General features: G+C 42.6%; 1 protein-coding gene across 4 annotated transcripts in view; it reads left to right on the forward strand.

Annotated features, from left to right (window-relative positions):
• Nucleotides 1-13,859, forward strand: part of RHOBTB1 (Rho-related BTB domain containing 1) — a 140,127-nt gene that overhangs the window by 289 nt on the left and 125,979 nt on the right. For 2 of the 4 annotated variants that reach the window (XM_010857422.1, XM_010857427.1), the window contains exon 1: nucleotides 378-544. The exons of 1 other annotated variant lie outside the window; for it this stretch is intronic. The gene's annotated coding sequence lies outside the window, so the exon portion shown is untranslated. Of the gene's footprint in view, nucleotides 1-377; nucleotides 545-13,859 lie in introns of those variants that run through there. One more of the 4 variants, XM_010857424.1, reaches the window with a different exon arrangement.

Consider the following 13,859-nt stretch of genomic DNA (forward strand, 5'->3'; position numbering starts at 1 on the left):
CCCCGAGTATCCGCAGACTCGGGGACGCTAGGGATCGGAGCATCTCCTTGTACCTTGAAAGGGAGATGACCGGGTTACCTTACACTGACCTCTGGACAGCTGCCCATCTGCACCGAGAGAACGCACAAGGCCGCATTTGTTTGCTTGCAAAATATCTGGGTGTTTTCTGCACCCGCCTACCTGTCCCCCAACACACACACACACCGGCGGGGGTGGGGGCCTGAGGGATTAGAGGGATAGAGTCAGGTCAATCAGAAGAGATTAGAGACTGGGCTGGACGTGTCCACTCTGAGGGCCTCTGAAAGTAGGCACTGCAGCTACGCTCCTGGTGCCCCGCCCTCAGGTGACTCGAGATTGATTTTTCTTGGTTCGTTAGTTCTGAAAGCCCCGGGCTGGAAAACGTTTGGGTCCAGAATGAAACTCTGATCCACGGAAGCTTTGCTTGCCCTGCACTCTCACCCCTGCTGGTGTCTGGAACTGGGCAGACTGGAGGATTCTAAAGAATTTGAGGTGGGTGTTGGAGGAAGCTGAGTTTTTAAGACGTGTGAGTTTTCCAGAAAAGAAAATACAGACTCTCTTAGTTTGAATTAGGTTTTGTTTTTTACTATATATGTGTGCGTATGAACAGTAACTGGTGTTGTCATTAGATAGTGAGTCCAGCAGGTATGGATGGTGGTGTTAGATTTGAGAACTCAATTCACTGTATAGTTTTAAAAACTGACTTCTTCCTTATGTGCCTTTTTATGTGCTGTATTACTGCATCTTTGTTGGGAATCCTGTCATATCACCTGGGTGTCTTGTGAGGTTTCCTCTAGTTCTAGCCTCTTGACCCACGACTGAGTCCAGTATATTCCCTTTTAAATGTTAGGGTGCAAGCCTGCTTTTCAGGCCTTGCTTTGGTCTCCAGTGAGAGGAAAAATGATCAGAAATGAGCTCTTAGCAAGTTTGGGAACACAGAGGAAAGGCGTAGATTTTTTTTTCCCCCATTAAACTTTTCATGTATTGGCAATTTAGAACACAGAGCATTGTTTACCACCTGTCAGATGCACTGCGAAGTGTAAGGATTAACTAATAAAAGATTTGTAAAATGCTTTCTGAATATAAAATCCCATAAATATGCTAAATAGTAATAATCCACCCATTGTTAAATTTATGTAGCTGCTTCTGCCATGCATACAAGATGATTTAGAATGCATGTTTCCTGTCAATTAAACAATGAGTTTGGAGTAAAATAATGAGTTCAATTCGCATCCTGTGAAACTTTGAAATAAAATTTCTCCCATAAGGCACCACTGGCAGGGAATCATAAAGAAGGCAGCATTTCAAAAAGCTATATATGGAATGGCATTTACCTTATGGCTGGGGGGAAAGGGACCCAGTGAACTTCAGAAACAGAAATATTCAGCCCTGGTTCAAGCATGCCTGAACCATAAATATTCCCTTATGTTTTGGGTGAGTCAACAAGGACGGCAAGCAGGTTTCTTGGAATGGCCTTATAAGCTGTCTGCTAAAATCCATGAAATAACGCCTCTTGGTATTTTAAGGGCGAAGTTCAAGCTGTGGTTTTGTTCACAGACAAAGAAAATCTTCCTAGTTGCCTGGATAAATTATTCATTCTCCCAGTATCATGGGCTTGGTTTTTAAGCATCCTTAACACCAGAAATCATCTTAATACTCTGCAGCTAATTGAATTAGTTTGTTCCCAGTGGATTGAGTGACATGTTAACATAACCGTGTTCTCTTTGCATGCATCTAATAGCGTGTCACTCTTCTGTCACCAGTCTCCCAGAGTAAAGCCTGTTTCCCGTATGCCCCTTATAAGTATAAATTTTACTATGGGTGGTCTTTTCTGTCTTTTGAAGCAACTCTAGATTCCCCACTAGCAGATTAAGGGGTGAGCAAAACCACGCAACTCAGGGCCTTTCTTCCCATTTCCTCTACTCAGCCTCTCAGATGGATAGCTGCTACGCAGATACCAGTCCAGTATTCCAGAACTTCTCCTCTGCTGACTCTCTTCCTTTATCCAAGTAACTTAACCTCTGCCTTACTTATTTTCCAAAACTTGCTACAGATGCAAGCGCACTAGGTGAAAAATCAGGAGATTCTGCATTTATCAGGCAGTTACGATATACCAGGCACTGTGAAACATGACCTCCTTAAATCCCATAACAATCTGAGGCAGTAGACTCCATGCGTGTTTCACACAAGAGGAAACTGAACCTCTCAGTTCAGTTCAGTCGCTCAGTCGTGTCCAGCTCTTTGCGACCCCGTGAATCGCAGCACACCAGGCCTCCCTGTCCATCACCGACTCCTGGAGCTCACTCAGACTCACATCCATCAAGTCAGTGATGCCATCCAGACATCTCATCCTCTGTGGTCCCCTTCTCCTCCTGCCCCCAATCCCTCCCAGCATCAGAGTCTTTTCCAGTGAGTCAACTCTTCGCATGAGGTGGCCAAAGTACTGGGGTTTCAGCTTTAGCATCATTCCTTCCAAAGAAATCCCAGGGCTGATCTCCTTCAGAACGGACTGGTTGGATCTCCTTGCAGTCCAAGGGACTCTCAAGAGTCTTCTCCAACACCTGGACCAAGGCATTTTGGCTCCTCCTGATGCTCTGTGATCCCTAAGAGAGGTCCACCTGCTGGACTGAAGCACGCAAGAGTTCTCCCATTAACTAACTCACCACTTGTTAAGTTCCCTAAACTCTGTGGGCCTCTAATTCCCTTTCTCTAGTCTTAGATTAAATTATCTATCAGGGACAGAGGGACTGTCCAGGATTTTGGCTGCCAAATACCTAAGCTGCCCCTCCTGGGGGATTCCTGACTGTGTCCTCCCCTGTCCTCCCCTTTTCTCCAACCCTTTCCCTTGTTTATCTTTTTTCTTCCTTTAGGTCTAAGAAAATAGCATCCTCCCCACAAAACTTTTCCCAGTCACTGCTCCCAGTCACTCTGTTATTCTCTATCTCATCCTGAGTGTTCTTCAGACCACTGATTACAAACTGCTGTTGTTTTATTTATGTGTCAGTTTCCATGTGGTTGTTGTTTTTATCTTCCCCCAATCACCCCCCACCTCAAGATCATAAGCAGCATGAGGCCAGAGCTGTTTTTGTCTGTTTTCATTATTTTATTTTTGGGGCCTAGCACAATGACACATAGCTGGTGATCAATAAGCATTAACATATATATGTTGAATGAGTAATTATCTCTTAGAATGGACATGTGCTAATGGCCAATACATTGTCCCCTCCATGGATAACCTAAATGAAGTACCGTCAATATTACGCTGCTAGCCTAAGTCTGAATTATGAATGGGGATCCAAGAACAGTGATGGAGACAGTAGGGCTACCCTTGAACAAAAGGACAGATGGACACATGCACTTGGCCCAGCCCCATATTTTACAGCAGAGAAAACAACTTCAGGATGATAACTGAAACTTGAGATTAGAAGATAATGTAGGGGCCACCCAACTGTCTAAACCATTGTTTCATTGACAAGGAGACGGGAAGTTTAGAAAAATACAGAACCAAAAGTATAGAACCTATGCCTTCTGACGTTCAGACCAGCATTCTTTTCACCAAGAATCAACAATATCAGGGACCGCCCAAACAACAGAGAGGGAGTTGTGGACAATGATTCTTTCTTTCAGAAATTCCGAACATCCTTAGGTTTCCCAGACTAGTCCTGGGTAGCAGCATTAATACACAGCAGAGCACCCTAGTTGAGATAATGTTTTTAAATTTCGTATGACCTTTATAAATTTCATTGACTCATTTACTATTTTAATGATCCATCAGGCACCCTTTAATCCCTAAAGTTAGTTTACCAATTCTGTTGAAACACTTGGAAACTCTGAATGGGCGATCTCCAGTGCTGGGCATTTCACTCTGGTCTGATAGATTCCAGTTACATTTAAAAGATGACTGATACTTTGAATTCCAAATAATGATAGCTTGTTTTTAAGGACATAAATAACTTTCCTTCTCTAACTTAGAGCTCAATTTTTGCTTGAGTATTACATGCCATAAAAAACAGTCTTTAGAGGTTATAAAAGTCATCTGAAAGACTTTTTAAAAACCCAGATAGCTTGGAGCCATTCTGAACAATTCCACATTAGTAGGTCTGAAATTGGACCCAGAAAACGGCATTTTTAACAGACACCTTTCATGAGTCTTCGATCAGATGGGTGGAAGATCTCACTTTAAGGCCCAATAATAATGGTGGTCTATTTTTAACTTTCCCAGATTTCCTCTAAGAGGATTTTTTTAAACAAAAAAAAAATCAATGTGTTTGAATCCAGCAAGTAGAAGAGATAAACAAAATCCATTCATTAAGTACTATGGACATCTCTTTCCTTATAGCAAAAGGCATATATATATATATATAAAATCATGATTTAGCTACTAGGTTTGATATTGGCCCCAAGTCAAGAACACTCCAAAATGTTTCTGTTGGGTGAGAAAAATGAATCAGTAATTAGCAATAAAAGTTGAATGTTAAATTCAGTGGAGAACTAGTGAAGCCCCTTGCCCTCCAGATGATTATATTCTGTGTAGTTGAGAAATAACATTAATATCCATGGAACATTCAGAGATAAGACTGATGATCAAGTACAGCAGGCTGAGTTACACTTGAATTTAAAATATACAACAAATCATGTCTTAGTAAAGGCATGTCCCATATAATATTTTTATTTGCTAAATCTGGCCACCTTGCTCAAGAAACATTAGCATTTAATGTCATTATTTTCCAGAAGAGTGTGAGTGTGTGTGTGTGTGTGTGTGTCTGTTGGGAACAGAGGGACAGTTGCTGAGTGGTAGTTAAACTTTAAGAAATTGATAAAAGCTCTGAACATGCCTCTGAGAAAAATTCCTGATGGTACTTTCCAACAGAACTCTTATACAATTCCATGGAGTCTCTAGGCCACCAAAGCTCTTGGACACACCAGGGTGACCTGCAGCAGTAGATGGCAGAGGCCAGCTCTTCAAGCTATTTACCTGGGCTGGAGACACCTTTGGAAGATGGCTCGGATAAGTGGAATTTGAATAAGGCCTTTAAGAACAGTAGAATTTAAGCTGGATTGTGGGCTTAGGGGACTTCTGAGGCTTTAAGAGGAGGCAGGTTCCCATAGGGTTCGAAGGTAATTTAGAGAAATTAGCTAGGACAGGTTAAAAAAAAAAGTCCAGATCATGGACAGGCTTGGACTCTAAAGGGTTTAAAGCAACCTATGTTGGGAAATAGAATGTCCTCACTGACATGTCAATTAGGAAGAAAACCTGATCAAACAAAGGGAGACTGTGGGGGAACTGCAGGGAGCCTGAGCTCCAGGGTCAATGCGCTTTGTGTAAGCCCCTCCAGTAGCAAGCTGGGAAGCCTTTGATATGTGGGCAACTTCTCTAAGCTCCCATCTCTTGGGCTGGGAATTGGGAATAATAATAATAAATACTACCAATGGGGTTGTTGTGAGGGTAAAGTGAAGTTGTACAGTGGTCAGAACAGTGTGTGATACTTTGTAAATACTCAATAAGAAGGCGATGGCACCCCACTCCAGTACTCTTGCCTGGAAAATCCCATGGATGGAGGAGCCTGGTGGGCTGCAGTCCATGGGGTTGCGAAGAGTCAGACACGACTGAGCGACTTCACTTTCACTTTTCACTTTCATGCATTGGAGAAGGAAATGGCAACCCACTCCAGTGTTCTTGCCTGGAGAATCCCAGGGAAGGGGAGCCTGGTGGGCTGCCATCTGTGGGGTCGCACAGAGTCGGACACGACTGAAGCAACTTAGCAGCAGCAGCAGCAGTACTATGATACACTCCTGCTGCTAGTACCACACTTGTTATTTCAGTGGGATTAGCCTCAGAGAGGGCAGGCCCTCACTTTTGGGCTTCTCTGGTGGCTCAGATGGTAAAAGAATCTACCTGCAATGAGGGAGACCTGGGTTCAATCCCTGGGTTGAAAAGATCCCCTGGAAGAGGGCATGACAACCCACTCCAGTATTTTTGCCTGGAGAATCCCATGGACAGAGGAGCCGAGCATGTTACAGTCCAAGGCCTCACGAAGAGGCGATACGACTGAGTGACTAACACTAAGAGAAGGTATATTATGAATAATCCAAATAATTTACTCTGATCCAAAGTCAAGTAACCTTTTTTACTCTTAATAGCAGCTTTGCTGTCTTACTTGTTCTGTTTGAGTTAGTACTGAAATTAATTTGCACATGATAAGCCCAGACGAATTGTTCAGAATGTCGTTCCCCAAAGCCTTTTAAACAGCAAGGCAGATGAGTTTATCAGCTGTAACTCACAAAACCTCCTCTCTCCATGGAACTAACTGATAATGGTAGAGATGATGGCATTGAGGAGGCTCTGGAGTCAGTTTCGCTTCTTCTAAACCTCAGTTTCTCCCTGTCTGTAAAACAGAAGTAATGATTAGCCTTTACCTGGAAGTCCACGAGCTCAGAAATCTCACAGTTTCTGGCACACTATAACTGTCACAGAATGTTCTGAGACCTTACTCTTGGCTTTACCTTTCAGGCATTATTCCTTTAATATGTTTATAAACAATTTAATTCAGGAAAACGGCTAATAATGAGGGAGATATTTATGATCTTTAGTCATATCCTAATTTATTGATTTACAGTCTATTTAGAGCATTTAAAAACAGTCAAGGCTATTTAGAGTGTTTTCCAAGCCATAGAGTAGTGTTCTTATCTCAAAGAATTTTTAACCCTAATTTTCATCATGTGTTCCTTTTCTCCTTCATCCATCTTCAGCTTTTAGAGGATGATCGGTGCCTTGCTAAAGAGCTTTGGGTTTCAAACTGTACATTAAAGCATCTGCGCCCTAGAATTTACTTGGCTCATAGACCCATGTTACTGAACAATACAAGATTGGTTTAAGGTACATTATGGTTACATGTATGACTGCTGCCGCTGCTGCTAAGTCGCTCAGTCATGTCCAACTCTGTGCGACCCCACAGACTGCAGCCCACCAGGCTCCTCTGTCCATGGGATTTTCCAGGCAAGAGTACTGGCATGGGGTGCCATTGCCCTCTCCGCCATGTATGGCAGTTCTATTTTATTCAGCCTGTGCTGAGCACCTTCAGGGCATCTCCCACAGTCCCTTCAAGATGGCAGACTCAACTACTTACTGACTTTCATGGATAATAAAATACAAGGCACTTTTTCTGAAGATACCTTTCCCTCACATTAGGAAATCTAACTCTTCAAAGAAAATGAAAACAAGGAAAAGAGAGTGAAGTACTGAAAGTAAATTTGAAAAGTGAATTTGGAGAATGACCACTCCTATTTTCTAGAAGAGTAATGGATGATAACAAGCCTGTGTCTCTGTGAAGGTCTTTGCATTAGCCGGTCTCTCTGTCTGGAATGCTTTTCCCTCCAATCTTGCTTGGCTCAGCTAATATTCCATCTCCTTAGAGAGTCTGTCCCTGACCATCCAATCTCATTCATTTGCTATTACATTACTTTGTTTTATTTATTACAGTACGTTGCCATCCAAATATTTCACGTTGTTTTTTCATTGCCTTCCCTCATCCCCACTGGACTAAAAGTACCCTGAGGTCAGAGGTCAAGTCTACATGTTGATTGCTGTTTTCTGAGCAATTAAAACAGTGCCAGGCACTTGTACTTGCACTTAGCCGCTCAGACGTGTCCGATTCTTTGCGACCCCATAGCCTGCCAGACTCCATGGGGTTCTCCAGGCAGACTACCCGGAGTGGGTTGCCATTTTCTTCTCCAGAGGATCTTCCCAACCCAGGGATTGAACCTAGATCTCCTGCATTGAAGGCAGATTCTTTACCATTTGAGCTACCAGAGAAGCCCTTGCTAGACACCGAGTAGGTAGTCAAAAAATATTTTGTCATTTAGTTGAATGCCAAGAGACCCAGATCTGGTTTTCTGGGGTTATTCCAGTGAAAAAGAGTATATTTTTAATCTTTTTGGGTCAAATTTGCCTTTCAGAATTGGATTAAAATGAAACTCCTCCATAATAAAAATTTATATGCACAAAATTTTGCATATAATTTGAGAGAGTCCATGGACCTCAGGCTAGGAATTTCAGCAATAAAGGTGTATGCATAAATATTAAGAAAACCTAACTGAAATATTGAGCGAAATATCACAAAAAAATTTAATTACTATGAACATCAGTGTCTTAATGTTCATTTATGGTAATGAATTGTGTTGCTCTGGGAAAATTTTGCAACCCTCCAGAGGAAAAAAAAAAAAGGCTATCTATAAATGTTGTGTATTTTATTTATATGCTGGAAAGGATTTAAAGCTTATAGAGAAAGGCTAATAAAAATACATACTGTAGAGCAACATAAAATATATTACAAATAGGTAGGAAAAAATGAGTCAAAAGAAAAAAAAATAAGGCTAGGAATGTAAGATAGGGCCAGGAGAGAGATTCATACTCAAAATTTATGCCATGAAATTCAACATTCTTGCTAGAAGATAGTAACAAATTTTATTCGCGGTTTTTTAGCAGCCAATGCAAAGGAGAAAAAGTAATCAGTTATGCCTTGCAGAGGGTCATATTTTATATACACATATATGAATATATGTATATATATTTAACAGCACACGGCTGCTTGAAAGAAGGAAGCTTGAGTGCAGGAATAAGGAATAGAGATTATATTTCCACTGTTTGTTTTTGATAAGTGCCCTTGTACCTGAGCTGGAAATAACCTATAGTAACATTTTCAAAAATAACTAGCACTGTGGATGTTTATAATCAAGATTTGATGCCTCTCTGTAATTTTTGTTAGCAGTAGGCCTAATAGAGAGAGGCCTCATTTGGCCAGTTAAGACCCTTCTAGATCACATACGGATGTGAGAGTTGGACCGTAAAGAGTACTCAAGAATTGATGTTTTCAAACTGTGGTGCTGGAAAAGATTCTTGAGAGTCTCTTGGGCTGCAAGATCAAACCAGTCAATCCTAAATGAAATCAACCCTGAATGTTCATTGGAAGGACTGATGCTGAAGCTCCAATATTTTGGCCACCTGATGCAGAGAGCCGACTCATTAGAAAAGACCCCAATGATGGGAATGGTTGAAGGCAGGAGGAGAAGGGGGCGACAGAGGATGAGATGGCTGGATGGCATAACTGACTCAATGGACATGAGTTTGAGCAAACTCCAGGAGATAGTGAAGGACAGGGAAGCCTGGCGTGCTGTAGTCCATCGGGTTGCAAAGATTCTGACATGACTGAGCGACTGAATAACATGAAGGCAAGGGCAGAGGGGTGGGGAACAGACAAAGAAGACAAGGGTGTATCCTGCAGCGTTCCCCCCCTCCTGCTGCGGCACACTATTTACAGACAACAGCCAGCGCCTTCACGCTCCCCTTTAAGGGGTGTTCTCCTCGGATGCTAACTGAATTTGCACATTCTTCCAGCTAACCTTAGTTTCCTTGGCTAGCAGACCATCAGAGACTTCCAGGCCTTCTCTCCGACACAGCAAATACAATAACTAGCTCCTCAGAACATTATGTGGATTTGTGGCATTCTCTGAGGGGCTATAAATGGATCACACTGACAGCTTTATTTGTCATTCTTAAATGGAATGTGTTTCTCCCCCTTTGTGTTAAATTGAAATCAGATGGCATTTCTTATTTCAATGTGGAATGTTTTTACTCTCGTAATTGCAAAAGTACATTCACGATACTGATACTATTCTAATTGACTAAATTTGTGTTTCATTATTGGGGCGAGGGGGGTGTCCTGTACTTGTAATGTAACTGAGGGAAAACGACTGATGCAACATTTTCGCTTTGCCTATGTATTGAGATCTTGATACAGTGGTTAGAATTCTGTCACCATATGGAAGCAGAGACAATTATAGTGCATGTAATGACATGAATTTTAGAAGCAAAGATATAAAAAGGCATATCCAGCCCAATAGCCACAATCCAGAAACATAAACGTTTTTTGAAATCTCATCTCTCCTTTGCCTCCCCCAGCTTGTCTCTGGTCCTAATCCTCTGCCCTTGTGATGGCTCTGGTTCAGTATATGCAGTGGCAAACACAGCAGGAATTAGATTAGATAGTACTACCTTCATATCTTAGCATATTTTTTATGTACTAAAATCAGTTGCTTTTCAATTCAGGTGAAATTTTTCATTAAAAAATTCTCTACCATTCCGGTCTACCCACTACTGAATCTGGGTGAGAAAGGAAGTCCTCCTACTTTCATTTCTTAAATCCATCTAAAGCTTTCAGTGTTCTTGCTACTCATCTCAATACGGTGCTTATTTTAGAATTTTTCAACACTAGAATATGAGTACATTTTTCTTGCTGACTTTAATCTAGGTTTATTTTCATATTCATTCCATACACTCATGCTTTCAATAAAACTGTCTTTAGTGAGCGCATACTATGCGCTAGACACCGTTAGGATGCAGTGAATTACATCAGGTATGCTCTGCCCTCATTTGGCCTTCAAGCTGGTGGGGAAGACAGCGGGTAAAAGAATGACACAAATACAGGACTTTCCTGGTGGTCCAGTGGCTAAGCCTCTACGCTCCCAATGCAGGGGGACGGGTTCGATCCCTGGTCAGGGAACTGGATTCACATGCCACAACTCAGAGGTCACACGCTGCCACTGAAAGATCTTGCATGCTGCAGCTAAGACCTGTTGCCGCCAAATAAATAAAAATATAATTTCAAAAAAGAGAATGACACAATAGTTATGAAAATGCAACTGCTCTAAATGATACTAATGAGAGACACATGATCCTAGAAAATGACATCTACATGATGTACAAGAGTGAACTAGACAAAGAGTATTGGCAGAAAGCATGATGTATGGGAAAGTCATAACTTACGGAAAGCAGAAGCAAGCAGGGGCAGCCTGAGAGACAAGGAAAGGCGAGCGGCCGGAGGACACCGAGTAGGGTGAACAGCTAGAGTCTGCAGATGCACTCAGAGGTTATCACCATGAAAGGCTTTTTAGCCATAGCAGGGCATATTCCTTTATCCTAAAACCAATAAGAAGGTGGGTTTGGGGGGCTTTTTGAGGGAGAGGATTATATTCACGTCATCAATTTTATGTTTCAAAAAAGTGTTTCTGGCTACAATGAAGAGTACTGGCTGGCAAGGGGCCTAAGTTACGCAGATCAGCTGAACTTTTTGAACAGAGAGGCACTGGTAACGTGGCCTAGGGGAGGGAGGATGAATTCTAAGCTGTCAATGGATTCTAAGGATATACAGAAGGTAACACTGACAGGTCGTCTTCTGCTGTATTTATGTGGAGCCCATGAGAAAGTGTCAGGGAACACTGGCAGAGGAACAAGTCTGTGAAGACTGATGCTAAATTCAGGGCTGGACATGCTGAATTTGAGATGTCTTGGAGTTGACACGGGGTAGAGCAAGCAGACATTTGGTTATGGGTGTGAAGCTCGTCAGAGAGCTCTGAAGTCCCAGCCAGAGATAGAAACTTGTGACGCATTTCCACATTCACAGGTCTGGATATGACCAATGGGATCCGCAGACGGAGATGACGTGCAGAGAAAGGTTATAACATCAGCAGTGGCAGAGAATGCTAGGACCAAAGCCCTGAGGAATTCAAATCCATCAAGCCCACCAAGTGAAGGGCGAGCGTAAGGGTGAAAGGAGGAGCAGAAGAAGAAAAAGAAGGAAACCCACGAGACTGCGGGGTCGTGGGGGTGAGGGAGCAAGGATTCCATTTGAGAAGGTGGGGGTAGTCAGTTGCCTTGACTGTGGAAGACTGAGAAAGGAGACATTTGTTTTGAAAAGAGAAATGGCTCAGTGGTAAAGAATCCACCTGCCAATGCAGGAGACACCCAAGACGTGGGTTCGATCCCTGGGTTGGGAAGATCCCCTGGAGAAGGGAATGGCAACCCACTCCAGTATTCCTACCTGGGAAATTCCATGGACAGAGGAGCCTGGCAGGCTACAGTCTATGGGGTCACAAATAGTTGGACATGACTGAGTGACTGAGCATTCACACACATAGAAATTACTAAATGATATGTCTGGGTAACAGAGCTGTAACCAGTTCTGACTGCAGTCAAGCATGTCAGAGACTCTTTGACATGTTCATAGTTTACATCTATTTTAAGAAGACATTCAGGGAGTGGGCATGGTAGACAGGAAAGTCATTTTGATATGTTGGTGACCGCTAGAGACGGAGTGTAGCTCGGTGGAATTTGCACACAGAACGGTCCAAGGTTCTGGGGTCTGATTTGGAGAGAAAATGCAGACCTGCGGCTACAGGACTTTATGAGCTGCCTGTTCACCCACTCGATGGTGCTCTTGTGAATGGCAGAGATAAACCAAATGTTTACGAAGCAGTGTTGCCTGGCCTCACCCATTGCAGGCATTACTGGGGGAAGGGAGAGGCCATGGGCAGAGACATTACAGAGAATGCTCTCAGCAGTTTCTGTGGCATGAGTGGCAGCCTCAACTTCCCTCCTTGTCCCTCGACAGCACCAAAGAGTGAGCCCACCCTAAGGGAGCGGAGTGGAGGGAGGGTCCTGGCACAGTGAGCACTGAAATAAGGCAGAGGTGAGACTCAGGTGCTGTGAGCTGCAGACCAGACAGGAAGTAAGGAAACAAGAGCGTGGTAATTATTTACAATGGTTTGGCTGTAAAGGGGAATAGAGCTATTGGAGGGCAGCTGCCGAGAGAGAAGTGGATGACTCAGCGCTCATGCATTCAACGAACAGTAAAGTATCTTATGTGTATGAAGCAGGGCGACAGGCACCGACTGGAAAGACATTTTCGATCCCTAATGGGCAATTTGCCATAAGATATATTCTGTGTAATAATCTCAAACGCCTAAGGACTATTTTGTGATCTGATTTTTTAAAAATGCAACGTTTTTCCTCAGGTATAAACATTTACTTGACTTTTATAAACTGATCAAACAAATTTGTTAAAAATAATGGAGAGAGAGAAGTAACACTTCTACCTATATTGGGGCTTTTTCTTGGTCCTCTTTCATTACTTTTGTCTTCAAAATTTGGACAGTCTTGCTACTGCTGCTTACTCAGAAAAGAGTTTCTAAAATGGTGTCTTACCCCTGTGTTCAGAGGATTCCATGGTGCTATCTGATGTTTAAAAACCATCTAATCACCTATTATTTATATAGCATTCACAACATTCAAGCATGAAATACTACACCATGGAAGTTAGAAATGTGAATAAAGCAGGGTTTCCCTAGCTAGATCACACACTTTCTGAGAGCTCTTTGCACTGCTGTATTTATAGCTATTGAAAATAAAGCCAGAGTATTATAAATATGAATCTTGTAGTGAGAGAACATTTAAGGATCTTTGGGTTTGTAGAGGAGGGTACATGGGTTCTACTCAAGAATCCAGGACAATGCCTGAAAGAGGCAGTGTCTGAACTGGGTGTTAAGAGATGAACATTTCAGAAGCAGAAAGCTAGTAACAAAGTCATGGAGGCAGGAAACAGCTTTTGGGGAGAGGGCTACAGAGAGGGGAAATGGTTTAGTAGGACTAGAAAGGTCATGTTAAATGTGGTCAGTGTACTGATCTCAGCTATTGGAAACTTCTCTGCTGAGAAGTTTTAGAGTTGATCTGCTAGGGACTAAAGAAATATTGGACGCTTTCGAGCAAGTGGGGAAGCATGAGGCTTTAGGAAGAAAACCGGGATCCACCCTGAAACCTGGGAAATGATGGTGACCGGACATAGGGGTGCATGAGAAAAGAGGCCACCACCTGGAAGGGAGATGATGGAGGCGAGATGTATTATTGATCGTAGTGGCCTTTGACATGTAAAAGGGAAATGACGTTTGTGTGCCAAGTGGCTATAGTCAGGTGGTATGTTCTGTACGAAGGTGCAGCGATGGAGGAGAAG

The sequence above is a fragment of the Bison bison genome, unplaced genomic scaffold, assembly GCF_000754665.1.
Source record: "Bison bison bison isolate TAMUID 2011002044 unplaced genomic scaffold, Bison_UMD1.0 scf7180017864380, whole genome shotgun sequence".
NCBI classification, from domain to species: Eukaryota; Metazoa; Chordata; class Mammalia; order Artiodactyla; family Bovidae; genus Bison; species Bison bison.